At 38.8% G+C, this 20,545-nt stretch overlaps 1 long non-coding RNA gene across 1 annotated transcript; it reads left to right on the plus strand.

Annotated features, from left to right (window-relative positions):
• Nucleotides 1–15,370: 15,370 nt before the first annotated feature.
• LOC128659538 (uncharacterized) lies at nt 15,371–17,050 on the plus strand. The gene is made up of 2 exons (XR_008402422.1): nt 15,371–15,458; nt 16,921–17,050. It is a non-coding gene; the product is annotated as an uncharacterized LOC128659538 (long non-coding RNA).
• Nucleotides 17,051–20,545: the final 3,495 nt, after the last annotated feature.

Below are 20,545 nucleotides of genomic sequence, written 5' to 3' on the forward strand. Positions count from 1 at the left end.
ATTGAAAGAACACGGAAGTCAAGTGTTCATGAGTCAGAAAGAGCATACAGGTTTGAAATATTTCCACTTTACTTCTATCAAATTGATTTCTAGCAGATTTTACCTCTTTCTCTTGGTCTGTGCACACGTCAAAGCCTACCTTAGTATGTCCTTGTGGAAACGTTCAAGTTTCAACCATGTATACCAAGAGTAAGAGGTTTATTTTATATTAAAAATAAATTGGAACAACATATTTAGTACATAAGAATGTATGAACAGATATTTGTAGGGGTGTAGATACAGCAAATAACCAAAGCTGTACTTTGTTCTTAAAACAATTCCATATTAAGGCAGCAATATTTCTTTTAGGTTAAGTATAGTGCAATGAGACAACATTACAAAAGCTGTTGGGAATATCAGCAAGAGTATGGCAGTGATAATGATAAGAATGACTATAAAAGCATTCTGTTTGAGGACTCCGCTGGCAATAGGTTTGTATTATTTATTTTCTTTTCCTTTTTCTTTTCCTTTTTTCACTAAATAACGATTTATGAATTTTCGGCTGGTATTGTTTGTGTGTTTTTCTAGCACCACAATTAAAAAATGCATCTGCCGATAATGCCCCACAAGCATTTTTGTGTTACCTCCTGAAAACAACACAGTATTGTTACTTACTTTTACTTTATCAGTCTTGCAATGGCTTAAGTGAAACATAAAATGGACGCAATTAAAGACAAAAAAAGGACTATATTGATTATCATTGACTGAAGTAACTTTATGTTTATTGATCCCTCTAACTAAATTGTCAGCCGTTTAGGAATCAGTCCGGGGTTCAACCCAACTGCTAGCGTGAAAAATAAAACACACGCTAGCACACTGAGAAATAACCAGGACGTGACCCACTCAGGAAACAAATACGATAGGTACAAAAATAATAATTGTTCCTTTAAGAAGGTTTTGCAATATAAAAAGATAATGTTCTCTTTTAGCAGTTTGTAAAAGAAAAATGTCCCTTTAAGTAGGTTTGCAGCAAACAAAAGATTAAGCTTACTTAAGGCAAGGCTGTAGCAGGACAAGACTGAAGCTGACAGGCAAATGCAATATATATCCAGAGATAGATAAAGGTACTAGGCAAAAGCAAGGTCAGGCAGGCAAGAGTCAGTATCCAGGCATCAGTAGTAGGGATAAGGCAAAAACTAGGTCAGGCAGGCAGTAGTCAGTATCCAGGCATCAGTAGTAGGGATAAGACATAAGCTAGGTCAGGCAGGCAGTAGTCAGTATCCAGAATCAGAAGCAAAGTCAGACAGGTTCAACAATAGTACTCACAACGCCAGAGTAATCAAACAAACGGGCCCCGAGTAAGATCTCCCGCCGTGGTTTAAAGGCAGGAGCGGCGACGTCATCAGAGGGAGTGTCAGAGGACGCGTCACATTGCTAAGCAACGTGACGTCATTCACACTGAGAAGATCCGGGAGCAGCGGTGACACAGCGATGAACGGGAGGATCATGACAGCACCCCCCTCCTCAAGGACCCCTCCGGGGGACAGGACCAGGCCTAGCAGGGTGAGACTTGTGGAAGGCCTTTATCAAGGTAGGAGCATTCACTTGATGAGCCGGCTCCCAGGATCGTTCCGTGACTGGATAACCTTTCCAATGAATGAGATAATACAATTTCTTGCCACAGAGTTTGGAATCTAGAAGGTGGCTGACCTCAAACTCAGGGTGTCCATGAACAAAAAGAGATGGAGGCTTGGAAATAGGTTTAGAATACCTGTTAGACAACATAGGTTTCAGAAGAGACACGTGAAATACAGGATGGACTTTGAGAGTCTTGGGTAAAGCCACCCGGTAAACAGTGGAACACACTTGACCCAGTATTCGGAAAGGACCCACATATCGTGGTCCCAGTTTGTTAGAAGGTTGTTTTAGGCGAAGATAACGGGAAGAAATCCAAACTTTGTCACCAGGACGGTACTTGTGAGCCTTCTTCCGTCGAAGATCTGAATAGAACTTGTAACGTTTGGAAGCCACAGAAAGAATATGATGTATTCTCCGCCAATGAAGAGTTAATCTTCGGGCAGAAAGATCAGAAGCAGGATTTTCTGTGGAAGAAGTATGCAAAGGAAATGTTCTGGGTTGGTATCCGTAAGCCGCATGAAAAGGAGAGGTCTGAAGGGAGGAATTATACCGGGCGTTATGAGCTAATTCAGCTAATGGGAGATAAGAGGACCATTTAGAGTGAAAATGATCCACATAATGTCTAAGATATGTTTCAAGACACTGGTTTACCCTTTCAGTCTGGCCGTTAGACTGTGGATGATGTGAAGTAGACAGAGAAATAGTTGTTCCAAAGTGTTTACAAAGTGATCTCCAGAATCGGGAAACAAACTGTACCCCTCTATCTGAAACGATATCCAGAGGAAATCCATGTATTCTCACAATATGCAAAATAAAAAGTTCAGAAAGTCTTTTGGCAGACGGTAAGCCGGGTAAGGGAACAAAATGAGCAGTCTTAGTGAACCTGTCGACCACCACCCAAATAGTGTTGTTTCCAGCTGAAAAAGGAAGGTCGGTGATAAAGTCCATGGATACATGAGTCCAAGGCTGATGAGGTATGGGCAACGGCTGGAGCAAACCAGAAGGAAGTTGACGAGGAGACTTGTTAGTGGCACATTGTGTGCATACTGAGACTTAGGGGCCTAGTTATCAAGCCGTCAACCTCAAATACGCTGCGTATTCCGCAGCGTATTTGTGGCGAGGCTGATACGCCTTAGTTATCAAAGGCTCGAGACCGGCAAAAGTAGAATTTTGTGACGTAAGCTTCGATCCGCCGGACTCAGTCCGACACAGATCGATTCTTACGTCACTCCAGATGTTCCGCACACAAGTGCGGCACATTCTCACTACTTTTGCTAGCTATCAAAAAACTAGCAGGTACGCTCGGCACTTTTACGGCCATTGTACCTGGTTTTAAAATTGCCAGCCTGGAGGCGGCGGATCCCATAGGAATCAATGGGAGTCTGACCATAGCGAAAGTACAAGTTCGCTGCTGACAGACATCCCATTGATTTCTATGGGAGCTGTCTACACCTAACATGTACCCCGAGTCTAAACACCACTAATCTGACCCCCCCTACACCGCCGCAACTAAATAAAGTTATTACCCCCTAAACCGCCGCTCCCGGAGCCCACCGCAAGCTACTCTATACATATTAACCCCTAAACCGCCGCTCCCGGAGCCCACCGCAACTATAATAAATGTATTAACCCCTAAACCGCCGCTCCCTGAACCCGCCGCAACCTATATTAAATGTATTAACCCCTATCCTGCCCCCCCTACACCGTCGCCACCTATAATACATTTATTAACCCCTAATCTGCCCCCCCTACACCGTCGCCACCTATAATAAATTTATTAACCCCTATCCTGCCCCCCACTACGCCGCCGCCACTGTAATAAAATTATTAACCCCTAAACCTAACCCTAACGCCCCCTAACTTAAATATTAATTAAATAAATCTAAATAAATTAACTCTTATTAACTAAATGAATCCTATTTAAAACTAAATACTTACCTTTAAAATAAACCCTAATATAGCTACAATATAAATAATAATTATATTCTAGCTATCTTAGGATTTATTTTTATTTTACAGGTAACTTTCAATTTATTTTAACCATGTACAATAGCTATTAAATAGTTATTAACTATTTAATAGCTTACCTAGCTAAAATAAAGAGAAATGTACCTGTGAAATAAATCCTAACCTAAGTTACAATTACACCTAACACTACACTATACTTTAATAAATTATTCCTATTTAAAAATAAATACTTACCTGTAAAATAAACCCTAAGATAGCTACAATGTAATTAATAATTATATTATAGCTATCTTAGGATTTATATTTATTTTACAGGTAACTTTGTATTTATTTTAGCTAGTTAGAATAGTTATTAAATAGTTATTAACTATTTAATAACTACCTAGCTAAAAGAAATACAAAATTACCTGTAAAATAAATCCTAACTTAAGTTACAATTAAACCTAACACTACACTATCATTAAATTAACTAAATAAACTACCTACAAATAACTACAATGAAATACAATTACATAAACTAACTAAAGTACAAAAAATAAAAAAAGCTAAGTTACAAAAAATAAAAAATTAAGTTACAAACATGTTAAAAATATTACAACAATTTTAAGCTACTTACACCTAATCTAAGCCCCCTAATAAAATAACAAACCCCCCCAAAATAAAAAAAATCCCTACCCTATTCTAAATTACATAAATTTCAAAGCTCTTTTACCTTACCAGCCCTTAAAAGGGCCATTTGTGGGGGCATGCCCCAAAAAGTTCGGCTCTTTTGCCTGTAAAATAAAAATACAACCCCCCCCAACATTAAAACCCACCACCCACATACCCCTAATCTAACCCAAACCCCCCTTACAAAAACCTAACACTAATCCCCTGAAGATCATCCTACCTTGAGTCGTCTTCACTCAGCCGAGCCACCGATGGAACTGAAGAGGACATCCGGAGCGGAAGAAGTTAATCCTCCAAGCGGCGCTGAAGAAATCTTCCATCCGATGAAGTCATCATCCAGGCGGCGCTGAAGAAGTCTTCGATCCGGCCGATGTCATCTTCAAAGAGGCGCTGAAGAGGTCTTCTATCCGGGCGAAGTCATCTTCCAAGCCGGGTCTTGAATCTTCCTTCCGCCGATGCGGAACCACCTTCTTCACCGACGGACTACGACGAATGACGGCTCCTTTAAGGGACGTCATCCAAGATGGCGTCCCCTCAATTCCGATTGGCTGATAGGATTCTATCAGCCAATCGGAATTAAGGTAGGAAAATCTGATTGGCTGATGGAATCAGCCAATCAGATTGAGCTTGCATTCTATTGGCTGTTCCGATCAGCCAATAGAATGCGAGCTCAATCTGATTGGCTGATTGGATCAGCCAATCGGATTGAACTTGAATCTGATTGGCTGATTCCATCAGCCAATCAGATTTTCCTACCTTAATTCCGATTGGCTGATAGAATCCTATCAGCCAATCGGAATTGAGGGGACGCCATCTTGGATGACGTCCCTTAAAGGAGCCGTCATTCGTCGTAGTCCGTCGGTGAAGAAGGTGGTTCCGCGTCGGCGGAAGGAAGATTCAAGACCCGGCTTGGAAGATGACTTCGCCCGGATAGAAGACCTCTTCAGCGCCTCTTTGAAGATGACATCGGCCGGATCGAAGACTTCTTCAGCGCCGCCTGGATGATGACTTCATCGGATGGAAGATTTCTTCAGCGCCGCTTGGAGGATTAACTTCTTCCGCTCCGGATGTCCTCTTCAGTTCCATCGGTGGCTCGGCTGAGTGAAGACGACTCAAGGTAGGATGATCTTCAGGGGATTAGTGTTAGGTTTTTGTAAGGGGGGTTTGGGTTAGATTAGGGGTATGTGGGTGGTGGGTTTTAATGTTGGGGGGGGGGTTGTATTTTTATTTTACAGGCAAAAGAGCTGAACTTTTTGGGGCATGCCCCCACAAATGGCCCTTTTAAGGGCTGGTAAGGTAAAAGAGCTTTGAAATTTATGTAATTTAGAATAGGGTAGGGATTTTTTTTATTTTGGGGGGGTTTGTTATTTTATTAGGGGGCTTAGATTAGGTGTAAGTAGCTTAAAATTGTTGTAATATTTTTAACATGTTTGTAACTTAATTTTTTATTTTTTGCAACTTAGCTTTTTTTATTTTTTGTACTTTAGTTAGTTTATGTAATTGTATTTCATTGTAGTTCTTTGTAGGTAGTTTATTTAGTTAATTTAATGATAGTGTAGTATTAGGTTTAATTGTAACTTAAGTTAGGATTTATTTTACAGGTAATTTTGTATTTCTTTTAGCTAGGTAGTTATTAAATAGTTAATAACTATTTAATAACTATTCTAACTAGCTAAAATAAATACAAAGTTACCTGTAAAATAAATATAAATCCTAAAATAGCTATAATATAATTATTAATTACATTGTAGCTATCTTAGGGTTTATTTTACAGGTAAGTATTTAGTTTTAAATAGGATTCATTTAGTTAATAAGAGTTAATTTATTTAGATTTATTTAATTAATATTTAAGTTAGGGGGGGGTTATGGTTAGGGTTAGACTTAGGTTTAGGGGTTAATCATTTTATTACAGTGGCGGCGGCGTAGTGGGGGGCAGGATAGGGGTTAATAAATTTATTATAGGTTGCGGCGGGTTCATGGAGCGGCGGTTTAGGGGTTAAACTATTTATTTAGTTGCGGAGAGGTGCGGGATCAGCAGGATAGGGGTTAATAATTTTATAATAGAGGGCGACGGTATAGGGGGGGCAGGATAGGGGTTACTAGGTATAATGTAGGTGGCAGCGGTGTCCGGGAGCGGCGGTTTAGGGGTTAATACATTTATAAGAGTTGCGGCGGTGTCTAGGAGCGGCGGTTTAGGGGGTAGTAACTTTATTTAGTTGCGGGAGGTTCCGGGGGCGCCGGTATAGGGGGTAGAACAGTGCAGTTTAGTGTGAGTGCTTAGTGACAGGCTAGCAATAAAGCTGGGAAAAAGCCGAAGGGCAGCGAGATCGGATGAGTGATAACTGTCACAGTCCGCTGCTCATCGCCCCGCGGCTTTTTGACAGCTTTATTTGATAACTTAGGCGTATTTTTTCAGGTCCGCGGCGGCGAAGGTAGGCGAGCTTAGGCGGACGTATTGGGCCGGCGAAGCCAGAAAAGTAGACGGCTTGATAACTAGCCCCCATAATCTTTAACATCTTGAGAGAGAGTGGGCCACCAGACATGTTGTTTGAGATTTCGAGCAGTGTTACTAATGCCAGGGTGTCCAGAGAGGGGACTATCATGAGCCCAAAATAGGATCTTGGAACGAAGGCGTTCAGGAACAAAGAGTAGACCATCAGGAGGCTTACAGGACAAAGGAAGATTCTTTTGAGCAGACTGTAAATCTTGTAACCAGGAAGTTGATAACTGGGCTATGACTTCATGAGGTTGGAGAATGGTACCAGACTCAGGAATTGGGGTATCTTGAAATTGTCTGGAAAGGGCGTCTGCTTTAATGTTTTTAGAACCGGGTATATAGGACAAATTGTAGTGAAACCGGGAGAAGAATAAAGAACAACGTGCTTGCCTGGAATTCAATCGTTTGGCCGTTTGGAGATAAAGAAGGTTTTTATGATCTGTGAGTATGGTAAACGGCAAAGAGGTACCCTCCAGCCAATGCCTCCATTCGCCCAGGGCCATTTTAATGGCAAGCAACTCTTTATTGCCTACGTCATAGTTAAATTCAGAAGGAGTGAACTTTTTAGAGAAGAATCCAACAGGATGAATTTTTCCAGTATCAGGAATTCGTTGGGAAAGAACAGCTCCAGCAGCAACAGAGGAAGCATCAACTTCCAGGATGAACTGAAAATCTGGATTCAGGTGACGGAGAATAGGTGCAGAAGAAAAAGCTTCTTTGAGAGACTCAAAAGCTTCAATAGCCTCAGGAGGCCATTCTTTACAATTTTGCCCCTTTCTAGTGAGACAAGTAAGAGGAGAAGTAATAGTAGCAAAGTCTTTGATGAACTTCCTGTAATAGTTGGCGAAGCCCAGAAAACGTTGTAGAGCCTTCAGAGAATCAGGTCTAGGCCAATCCAAAATGGCAGAGAGTTTAGTAGGATCCATTTCAAATCCAGATGCAGATATTACATAACCCAGAAAGGGTATGGATTTTTGATGGAATGAACATTTCTCTAGCTTAGCAAACAGATGGTAATCTCTTAAACGTTGAAGTACTCTTCTGACGTGGTGCACATGATCTTGGTGGTTTTGAGAAAAAATCAGGATATCGTCAAGGTATATCATGACAAAGATATTCAAAAAATCACGAAAAATCTCGTTCACAAAATGTTGAAAAACCGCAGGAGCATTACATAGCCCAAAAGGCATGACCAGATACTCATAATGCCCAAATCGAGTGTTAAAAGCAGTCTTCCATTCATCTCCCTTGCGTATACGTATAAGATTGTATGCACCACGTAGATCAAGTTTGGTAAATATGGTGGATCCTTGAAGATAAGTAAACAGTTCAGGAATAAGGGGTAGAGGATAACTGTTCTTGATGGTAATTTGATTTAGTCCTCTGTAATCAATACAGGGTCGTAGTCCGCCATCCTTCTTTCCTACAAAAAAGAAACCAGCCCCTACAGGAGAAGAGGAGGGTCGGATAAATCCTCTAGCCAGATTGTCTTTAATATATTCTTCCAAAGCCACGTTTTTAGGTCTAGAAAGTGGATATGTCTTGCCTCGAGGGTAAGTAGCCCCAGGAAGAAGATCAATGGGGCAATCAAAAGGACGGTGCGGAGGAAGACGTTCAGCTTCCTTCTTGGAGAAAACATCCACAAAATCATGATAAGGCATAGGTAGAGAGTCCGGAGATTCGATTGTGAGAGCGATAGTGAGTGTTAACTTAGTGATCTTTTGAAGACATTTAGTCTGGCATGTTGAGCCCCAGGAGGTGAGTTCGCCAAAAGTCCGAGAAAAAATAGGATTATGTACTTGGAGCTAGGGAAGTCCCAAAATGATGGGAAATTGAGGAGTAGAAATGACGTCAAAACAAATCGTCTCAGAATGAAGTATTCCAACAGTAAGAAGTAAAGGTTTAGTAGCAAACTGAATGAATCCGGAACCCAAAGGATCTCCACTAACCATAGAGACAGAAATAGAATACTTTTTCTTTAGTAAGGGTATAGCGTGAGTAGAGACAAATGTGGAGTCCATGAACACACCTCCCGCACCAGAGTCAACAAGAGCTTGGGTATGTATCTTACTATGTCCAACTTGAAGGGTTACTGGAACAAAGAGTTTCTTGTATAGGGAATGACTACTTTTTTGTCTTAACTCAGTTCCCTGGACAAAAGTTAAGCCCTGGCTTTTACTGGCCTGGTAGGACAATCCCTTAATAAATGCCCTTTAAGGCCACAGTACAAACACAGGCCAAGAGAACGTCTTCTCAAGCGTTCAGTCTCTGTTAATTTTATGCTTCCCACTTCCATAGGTTCAGCCTGATCAGGAGTAGGAGAGACAGGAGTGACTGGATTAGAAAAACGAGGAGCCAAACGGAAAGGAGTTCGAGTTGAAGACCTCTGTGTTCTATCCCTTTCTTGTTGGCGTTCACGAAATCTGGCGTCAAGACTGATACAAAGATTTATTAAGGCTTCCAAGGATTCTGGAAGTTCCCGATACACCAATTCATCCTTGAGACGCTCAGAAAGTCCTTTACGAAAAGCGGCTCTAAGTGCTCCCTGATTCCAAGTAGTTTCAGAGGCAAGTGTGCGGAACTCAATAGCGTATTGAGAAACTGGTTGATTTCCTTGACGTAAATCTAAGAGAGTCGCCTCAGCAGCGGAAGATCTTCCTGGTTTATCAAATACATTTGAAAATACAGAGAGAAATGCATCTACATCCAATAGTATAGGATCATTTTTTTCTAGCAAAGGCGATACCCAAGCCAAAGCTTTTCCTTTCATTAAGGAAATAAGGAATGTAATTCTCGAAGAGGGAGTAGCAAAGAGAGTAGGGCTATTTCGGAAATGGAGACGGCACTGATTCAAAAAGCCCCTACAGTCTTCAGGATTCCCATCATACTTATCCGGAAGAGGTATCCTGGGACTCAATTGTACTTGAGACTGATTGTTTGGGATCAAAGGAGGTAATACCTCATTAGGATTAGGATTGGGAGGTGCGGAAGGAACCAAACTTTGTAATAAAGCAGTTATTTGATCCAGCTTCGAATCCAGGGATTGCAGGTGGGTAGCATGAGATCCCAGTAGTTGTCCCTGGTGAGACACGGCCATGGATAATTCAGTGGGGTCCATTTATGGCCCGTTTGTAATGTCAGCCGTTTAGGAATCAGTCCGGGGTTCAACCCAACTGCTAGCGTGAAAAATAAAACACACGCTAGCACACTGAGAAATAACCAGGACGTGACCCACTCAGGAAACAAATACGATAGGTACAAAAATAATAATTGTTCCTTTAAGAAGGTTTTGCAATATAAAAAGATAATGTTCTCTTTAAGCAGCTTGTAAAAGTAAATGTCCCTTTAATCAGGTTTGCAACAAACAAAAAAGGCAAAGTTCTCTTTTGTAGCTTGTAAAAGTAAATGTTCCTTTAAACAGGTCTTCAACAAATAAAAAGACAAAGTCTCTTTTGCAGCTTGTAAAAACAAATGTCCCTTTAAGCAGGTTTGCAACAAACAAAAGAAAAAAGATTCTTTATAGCAATTTGAAAAAGTAAATGTCTTTTAAGCAGATTTGCAACAAACAAAGATAAAGTTCCTTTTAGCAGTTTGTAAAAGAAAAATGTCCCTTTAAGTAGGTTTGCAGCAAACAAAAGATTAAGCTTACTTAAGGCAAGGCTGTAGCAGGACAAGACTGAAGCTGACAGGCAAATGCAATATATATCCAGAGATAGATAAAGGTACTAGGCAAAAGCAAGGTCAGGCAGGCAAGAGTCAGTATCCAGGCATCAGCAGTAGGGATAAGGCAAAAACTAGGTCAGGCAGGCAGTAGTCGGTATCCAGGCATCAGTAGTAGGGATAAGACATAAGCTAGGTCAGGCAGGCAGTAGTCGGTATCCATAATCAGAAGCAAAGTCAGACAGGTTCAACAATAGTACTCACAACGCCAGAGTAATCAAACAAACGGGCCCCGAGTAAGATCTCCCGCCGTGGTTTAAAGGCAGGAGCGGCGACGTCATCAGAGGGAGTGTCAGAGGACGCGTCATGTTGCTAAGCAACGTGACGTCATTCACACTGAGAAGATCCGGGAGCCGCGGCGACACGGCGATGAACGGGAGGATCATGACATAAATGCTGTGTCAGGCATGAAACACATCAAAAATATTAAAAGAGGGCATTTCAAAATGTCAATTTCATTTTTAAGTTTTGTTTCTGAAAAAAATCTTGACACACTGTAAAACATGAATAACTGTAGTGAGACACCAGCTTTGCTTTGTCATTATGACTATTAAAATGCCCTAACAGTCTTTTTACCTTTGTTTTGTAAATGTCCTTTTTATTGAAACAAATAAAAGCAATAGAACAGAAACAGACAATTCAACACAGTCAAGTTCAGCTGATGATTTTGAAGGAAATAGGTAAGTGTTTCCATTATTTTAATTTTATTAATACCATTTCCAATTCTGATACATACCTACCAGATAGATCTCGCTTTATCAAGCCTTCTCCTCCCCTACAACTGCAGGTTCTCACAAGAAAAACTGCAGTCAGTATTTATGAAGTGGCGGTCATCAAACCCCTGCTTCCTACCATCTTCTCCACCTCTTAAGTGGACAATTTCAATCACCCCGCTCTCGTTCGACCGGGGAGATTGACAGCGTGATTGACTGTGCGTGGTCAGCGGCAGTGTTGCATGCAAGTGCAAAATAGCGCTCGCGTGCAATGGTACATTCCGGCAGCGAATTGCTGCCCACGAGAGGAGACGGGTGAATATGGTGGAGAAGAGGGTAGAGAAGCAGCGGTCTGATGACCGCTGCTTTATAAATACTGACTGCAGGTTCTCTTGTGAGAACCTGCAGTCTTAGGTGAGAAGGCTTAATAAATCGATCCCATGGAATGTTAATTGTTTGCAAAGGCCTACATGGATTATCCTACTGACGATACTAGCGAGACCATACATCCCATTTTTAACACACTGTCCCTTTGTACCCAGAACTTTTGAAGGGATGTCCCATTTTTTGTGCATGATTGTTTTCATATTTATTTTTTTAATTATACATGTGCAAGGCTTGTGCTGGTATTATTTTTATGTGCAATACAATATCCCCAGCTGGTAGCAGCTCTGAAGCTGGTCAACTACAGGTCCCTGGATGCTGCAGTGGTCAATATGTGTAAAAGGAGGCAAGAGAAGTCTGCTCTTTTCTGTGTGTGGTGTGTGATTGAGAGATGGGTGGGCAGCTTGTTAGAAAAGAGAGAGTTCATCAGCAGAGACAGAGCTGATCTGTAGAGGGAGCAATAGAACATCAGAGAGAAGTTGAACATTAGAGAGAGTTGAAAAGCAGAGACTGGGTTAAATAGCAGAGAGATTACTCTGTAAATTTATGTTTGATAACTAATCACCAAGATTACAAGTTGTGCGCTAAACCCAGTGCGTAAATAACGCTAAAAAATGAGCGGTATCGCACTTTCCATAGCGCTGCCATTACAAATTACACTAAAACCTTCTTTTGTTGTGCAGTATGGTGCGTTAAGCTCCATACCCCACAAAAGCCAAGGCCTGACTTGATGTGCTCGTGCACATTTTCCCCCATAGACATCAATGGAGAGAAAGTGTTAGAAAAACACTAACACCTGCGATCGCAGAATGGCGATCGCTATAACACAATCCCTATTGATGTCTATGGGGAAAAGAAAGTTATGTAAAAACCTAACACCCTAATATAAACCCCTAGTCTCAATACCCCTAATCCACCATCCCCTGACATCGGCAACACTAAATAAAACTATTAACCCCTAATCTGCCGCCCCCAACATCGCTGACACTAAATAAAACTATTAACCACTAAACCACCGACCCCCCACATCGCTAACACCTAAATAAATCTATTAACCGCTAAACCACCGGCCCCCCACATCGCAACTACTATAATAATCCTATTAACCCCTAATCCGACAGCCCCCATATCGCAACTATTTTAATAAACCTAATAACCCCTAAACCGCCGGCCCCCCACATCACTACTACTATAATAAACCTAGTAGTCCCTAAACCGCCGGTCCCACACATTGCTACTACTATAATAAACCTATTAACCCCTAAACCACTGGGCCCCCACATCACAACACACTAAATTAAACTATTAACCCCTAAACCTAACACCCCCCTAACTTTAATTTAAACTTACAATATAATTACCTTGTTAAATAAAAAAAACTAAGATCAAACTATGAATTAACCTGACATTACTAGTTAAAAAAACCCACTAAATTTAAGAAAAATAAAAAAAAAATTACAAAAAAACACACACTAAAGTTACGAAAAATAGATTACAAAAAATAATAAACGAAATTATCCAAAATAATAAAAATTAAACCTAAACTAATACCCCTATAAAAACAAAAAAGCCTCCCCAAAATAAAAACACCCCCTAAGTTAACAATAAACTAAACTTTAGCCCATTTCCGCACACTGTAATACCATTAAGTAATTACAAAACATTTTTGAGTGAAACATTTACTGGGTACAAATAATAACCAATTACAGAGTTCCTCCTGTTTTCTGGAAGATGTAAAATCATAATATTATAATATAAAACCATTTTCTTCAGTTTAAAATGGTCTTTGAGCTATGCATAAATGTAATAATCTGATAAAAGTCTATTTTTCTGAATTCAGGTGACGGTCAATTCCAACAGCTCTGAATGTAGCTGAACTTTGTTATCAATTTAGTCAGACCCTGAATGGTTGCAATAACTGTAATACGTGCCTAATGTGTATGCATAGGGGAGGTTTTCAGTTTTATATTCTCTCTCACTCTCTAATTACCTCTATATAATTTGACAAATGAAAGTCACAATAATAATACTTTCCTCACAGCAGTAAACAACCCATAAAAACTTGAAAATAATGACATAATAGGTGTATGCTCACAACTGCCAATGTGTAAAGTACTACTTTTTAGTTTCTGCTTTACCCTTATTTATTCTGTTATTAATGAACAAAAAAACTTTAGATACGTGATATATTTTTTGGTCCTGTTGTTTTTTTGCAGCACACCACAAACCTATAATTGCTCCATGTGTTTGGAATCCAGCTTGGATAGAAGACGCTTACTGGATCATTATAACAACCAGCATGGCGTTCAAAGCATTCCTGTGGTAACTACTTAAATATATATATGAGAGATATTTGCATATAAAACAGAAATGCATTATAGGCCACCTGGTCCTATATTTTGTCACACAACAAAGCAATTGCTCTTTAGATCTACTATTGCAACCTGCCTTTGTATTAATTCATTGCAAAGGGCATCTCAGGTGCTTCCTCCGCTTTACATGCCTGGTATGGAGGACTTGATTTGTCCTTTTTTACTGATTGTTGTCTGGAAACAAAAATACAAATAGACTAGAGTTATACTATTATCTAGATACCATTTATAAGAATCTCCCTTTGTTGAAGATCCATAGCAGTGTCATCAAGTAATGACATCACACGCAGTAAGGAAATGCCCAGATGACGTAGAGCCACTTTCTTGTGGCTTGTTGTTCAGGAGGCCCTCATATGGAACTCATATCTCCACACAGATGCATGCAACACTTCATTTGAAAGATTGGAATTTACCTTCTCAAATAATGAGTTGCGTATCCTTCTATGACAAAACTTAAATCTGGGAAGACTTGTAAAACCAGAGAGTTTTGGTTGAGGGGGAGAATTTTAATAGAGAAAAATGGGCCTTATCCCTCTAGGATGCAGGTAATAATAGTGAGAAATGGAGATTACCTCCCACACTGGAAATCTGGGAGAATAGATTATTTTGTAACCCATACTTGTTCATCTGCTTTACTTAGAGTATCCCATTTGAAAGAATGAAATTACCTCTTTCAAATGAGGCATCTTATGGATTTGCATAAATATAAATATAAATGTATATGTTGTTTTATTTTGCTTAATAAAACATTTTGGGCCAGATTACAAGTGGCACATTAACATTTACACGCAAGTGATAAGTGGCTTATCACGGCTGTTTGTGCACGTCGGGTTTTGCACTCGTATTACAAGTTGAAAGTAAATGCAGTCGCTTAAGCACAATCGCAATTTACACTAGAATGATTACAACGTCCTCAGAGCTCTGGTTAACTGTTTTGCGAAACAAAAAACTGGCACAAAACACATCAAAAATACATTACAAAATACACTTACACTTAAAATAACTCTAATAAAAATTATTAAAAACAATATTGCGCAAAAAATTATAAGGGCTCAAAAATATGAGGCCAGTGCTGTTAGAGAGAAAAAAGACATGCAAAGGGCTTTAACATAGAGATACATACATATACATGTCTACAAGATGTATATGTATGTATATATGTTTATATGTGTGTTCATGTCTATTTATATGTGCTGTGGGTGACCAGAGCCACTTAGTTTAGCGAGGAGGCAGTGGCACAGAAAAGGATACGATTAGCACTTTTTTTTTTTACAAAGTCATCACCGAATGTCTTATTTATTTTTATTGCTGGTAAATCCTAGCGTTTTTACAACACTAGGATTTACCATCAGTTTAATGCATTTCAACCACAGCTTGCAGTAGTTTAGAAATGCTTGTTTTCATTTTAAGGTTTGTCCTATTTGTGCAACTATGCCATGGAGTAATCAAAACCGGTTATGGTCAAATATTGTTGAACATCTGAATACAAGACATCAGTTTGACTATGGCGCGTTTGTAGTAAGTATTTGGTAGCAATATTAATAACATCAAGAACTATAACTTTTTAAAGGGACACTAAACCCAAATTTTTTCTTTCATTATTCAGATAGAGCATGCAATTTTAATCAACTTTCTAATTTACTCCTATTGTCAATTTTTCTTTGTTCTCTTGCTATCTTTATTTTAAAAGCAGGAATGCAAATCTTAGCAGCCAGCCCATTTTAGGTTCAGCACCATGGATAGCGCTTGCTTATTGGAAGCTTACATTTACCCACCAATAAGCAAGCATAACCCAGGTTCTCAACGAAAAATGGGCCGGCTCCTATGCATCACATTCCCGCTTTTTAAATAAAGATAGCAAGAGAACGAAGAAAAATTGATAATAGGAATAAATTAGAAAGTTGCTTAAAATTATGCTCTATCTGAATCATGAAAGAAAAAATTTGGGGCTAGTGTCTCTTTAAGCATTCAAGGATATTATATATATATATATATATATATATATATATATATATATATATATATATATATATATATATATATATACTGTGTATATATATATATATATATATATATATATATATATATATATATATAATATACCCACAATTCCCCAGCTCCTGTAGGTGTATTATTGATGTTTCACTATTGTATTATAACATAAGGTATTGAGTTTCTGTTGACACACGTAAATTGTATTGCGACACAATACAGTGTAAAGGGCTCATTTACATTACAACTTCAATGTAGATGGCAATGCTGCTTTTAAAATGTCTCCATTATCAGAAAAGCCACCCAAAGAGATGTAGAGTAAAACACCTCTCAGCGAGATTGCCTTCAAACACTGATTTCAGCCCTTTTTAAAATTTCACAGGCAATCTCAGATCCCTTTTAAATCTACCGCCATTACCACATTATTTTGATCATCAGGACCTATGTAAGCAAGGGATACTCAGCTACAGTACTTGATTATATTTTAATGGACAGAAATAAGCTGTAACTTCATACGGTGTTGGAGATAAAAACAACATGTATTGTGGAGTGGAGAAAAAGAAAAGATGACAAAGGAAATGTTTTTAGATGAACATATAAGATACGATAGCATGCAAAAGCTTACATCTAGTACTGAAATCATGCTATGTCTGACTGAGTTCAGATGATTTTATCAGAGTGATAAAACATTAGTTCTGCAGTACAGAGATCCTGAATCCATGACATGCTGGACTAGAGATGGGCACTACTGCACCTTCTACTAAAACCATTTTTTGTAAAAGCACAGATATTTGCAGCATCCTAGTAACTCACATGTGTCTACCTCTACCAAACTGGGGGCACAACTAAGCAACCTCAAGCTTTTAAAACAGATAGACAGAGAGATATAAAGATAGATACTTAGATACTCAGCCACATATGACTGTCCCTCTGTATTGCTGTATTAAATTACTAAGATATATAATGATATTTTTTAATTTTTTAAAAGAATTTCCACCAGGATGAAGAAACTCAGTACCAAAATGCAGTTGAAGACTCAACTAACGCGACCACCTGAATTGTGCAATCTTCACACACTGGAAAGACAATGATTGCTTAATAAAACAAAAAGTAATAAACTAGTTGTATTTTGATTGATTTATACAAAACCCACAATAAGAATAACAGCTTTACACACTTTTTCCCTAATTTTCTTTTTAAGAATTTAAAATGTTTATAAATATAAAGTAGAAAAATTAATTTATTAGATTTTAATGGGGTTCAGTAGATAAAGTGCAAACTCTCTGGGTCGTAATTGTTGAAATATTTAGGGCCAGATTAGTGAGGCGCAAATGTTTTCACACAAGCGATATCGGATTTTCGTTATTGTTTGCACACGTTAAATTGCACTCATATTACAAGTTGAACGTAAATGAGATCGGGTGAGTGCAATCGCAATTTACGCTAGAATGATTACTGCGTCCTCAGAGCTGTAGTTAACTGTTTTGCAAAACAATAAAAGTGTCACAAAACATATAAAAAATACATTACAAAGTACAGTTACACTCATAATAATGCAATCTAATAAAAAATATTTAAAAAAAATGTGCACACAAAAGTTATAAGATCTCATGTGTTAGAAACAAAAGCAGGCAAAAGGCTTTAACATAGGGATACATACATATAAATGTCTAAAGATGCATATGTATGTGAATATATATATATTTATACAGGAACAAAAGAGGAGGAAATGCTCAATTAAAAGTTCATATACTTTATTGTAATCCAAGTCGGTAAAAACTTCATGGAGGACACACTATGTGCAGTAGAGCGTAGCACCACTGGCTTACGCTTTTCAACTTTACGCCGTAATTATAACCTAAGGTGCTATGCCTAGCTCACAACTTAAAACAGGTACAGAAATACCCTATTGGTTAAAATAATACACACCCTAAGTGCACAGGCCAACGAGCGGCACATAAAGAATACAAGTTGTAACATTTTTAAACAACTGATATTCAAGTCAATATATTTATACACAAAGCGAATACATTATTTCATGCATGTAATGAAAACATAGTAATAACAACAATCAGTTGGATTGTATTTACAGGACATCGGACTCTGTCATGCAAAGTATGGGAAAGACAGGTAATACAAAAAACATATAAATTACCTCTTAGAACGAACACAAAAAATGAAAAATAATAAATGTGAAAAATTAAATAAAAATAAATAAATAAAATGAAATAAATAAATTAATAAATACAACTTAGCATAAGTGCAGGATATACAACACTAACACATAATAGGAAGAAATTTGCGCAAAATAAAATAAAAACATAACCAAAATCAGGGGAAAAAAAACATACAACAGTATAGTGATAGGGTGCGCCAGAACGCTCCTATAAGAGCGTGTTGTATAGCCAGAATAACTAATCTTGGCTCTATAGTAAAGAACAACAATACTAATGAGTAAGTGAAACAGTCACAGAATGTGACAAAACATGACACAAAAGATGTGTAATATGTAACAGTAAGATAACTCAACTGCAAAAAATGCTGTAACGTATAAAGATGATGGCAATTCATATCAATATCAATATCAATAAGAACAAGATGCGATATCTATATAAAAACAGCAATTGATATTTAAAATGCTTATCGTGCAGAAGTCCCAAAAAGTGCTTGAAAACGGTATCTCAAACCGTCAGTGTCTCTGAGGGTTAAATGGAGACTTCTGCACAATGATGATATTGAAGTGCAGCAGCTGGTCTTGGGACTGTGTGATCAAACAGAATATCTAAAAAATGAACAAAAGAAGACAGCGCCTCATAGTGCAAATAAGTTCCAAAAGCTGGGGTCACAATGGGAGATAAACAGTTGTAGATATACTCACAAGAGCACTGGCACTCTTATATAAAGAAGTGCGAATGGGCAGGCTGACGTTTCACAGCAGTCAGTACACTGAAAGCAGATGGTATCCAAACTTCCAAGGTGCAGCTGTGGGCTCTCCTCCACGAGTCGAAAAGGGATCGTCTGGAGCAGCGCTGTATTAGAAGAAGCAGCTTTCACTGCATGCAGCATACACTTAGAGCTGGTGTTCACAAAAGGTCTCTCAGCGGTGGTATTGTGGAAGGAAAAACCTTGTGAAAGCAACAAAGTTTGTAGCAATAAAAAAGCCAAAATAACTAGGCTTGAGTAAAAAGGTATAAGAACAATTTATTTTGAGAGCTTTAAACGAGTTTCTCGGCCGCAAGCTCCTGGCCGTTTCTTCAGGTATAATGAATAATAATGAATTAATTATACCTGAAGAAACGGCCAGGAGCTTGCGGCCGAGAAACGCGTTTAAAGCTGTCAAAATATATTGTTCTTATACCTTTTTACTCAAGCCTAGTTATTTTGGCTTTTTATTGCTACAAACTTTGTTGCTTTCACAAGGTTTTTCCTTCCACAATACTACCGCTGAGAGACCTTTTGTGAACACCAGCTCTAAGTGTATGCTGCATGCAGTGAAAGCTGCTTCTTCTAATACAGCGCTGCTCCAGGCGATCCCTTTTCGACTCGTGGAGGAGAGCCCACAGCTGCACCTTGGAAGTTTGGATACCATCTGCTTTCAGCGTACTGACTGCTGTGAAACGTCAGCCTGCCCATTCGCACTGCTTTATATAAGAGTGCCAGTGCTCTTGTGAGTATATCTACAACTGTTTGTCTCCCATTGTGACCCCAGCTTTTGGAACTTATTTGCACTATGAGGCGCTGCCTTCTTTTGTTCATAACCAAAATCAATTCAACAATGTCCACATAAATATTCAAATCACTCCCAGAAATTTATAAAATCAAATATGGAGTTGAGGCCATGGGGGATCCTAGTACCCATTCGAAATATCCAATACATCTCCCATTTTGCTAAAAGAATATCTAAATCACCACCACGTTTAGGAGTTTTGACCTTTTCAATAACACACCATTTCGAAGTGTTGAGGGAACAGTTGTGTCGTGTAGCAAAGTGTTGGACCAAAGGAATGGAAGACTTCCCAGCTGTTATGATTGAGAAGTGCTCCCTGATGCATGTATTGATATTTCGACTGGTACGCCCAATGTACTGGACCTTACATTGGACACAATTTATCAAATATATCACACCAGTGGAGGTACAATTCAGACAAGATTTTATGTCAAACATTTCACCCTTGGTCTCTGACTTAAAGGTAGAGGTAACATGAACATAATCACAGGGTTTGCATTTCTTATGTACATACCTACTTGTCTAAGCCATGAGGAGGAAGATTGAGTAATAGGTTTTAATTGGGTGGGAGACAAAATGGACCCTGAGGTGCGACACTTTCTGTAAGAACACCTCATGCCCTGTTTGGTTACCATAGAAAGACCTTCATATGCAGCAAGAATAGACAAATGTTTTTTGATAATACTGCATATATCCTGTTATTGAGCACTGTAGTTGGTAAAAAAGTGCATTCCCTCAAAAACTCCTTTTCTCTTATCTGGACATTTCTCCTGTAACAAAAGTTTGTCTAGGCTCCATTTCCACAGACTGCCTAGCTCTTAATATGTCTCTGTGTGGATAATGTCTATCTCTAAGTCTTTTTTCCAAAACATCTGCTGCAACAAGA

This window comes from Bombina bombina, chromosome 5, assembly GCF_027579735.1.
Source record: "Bombina bombina isolate aBomBom1 chromosome 5, aBomBom1.pri, whole genome shotgun sequence".
NCBI classification, from domain to species: Eukaryota; Metazoa; Chordata; class Amphibia; order Anura; family Bombinatoridae; genus Bombina; species Bombina bombina.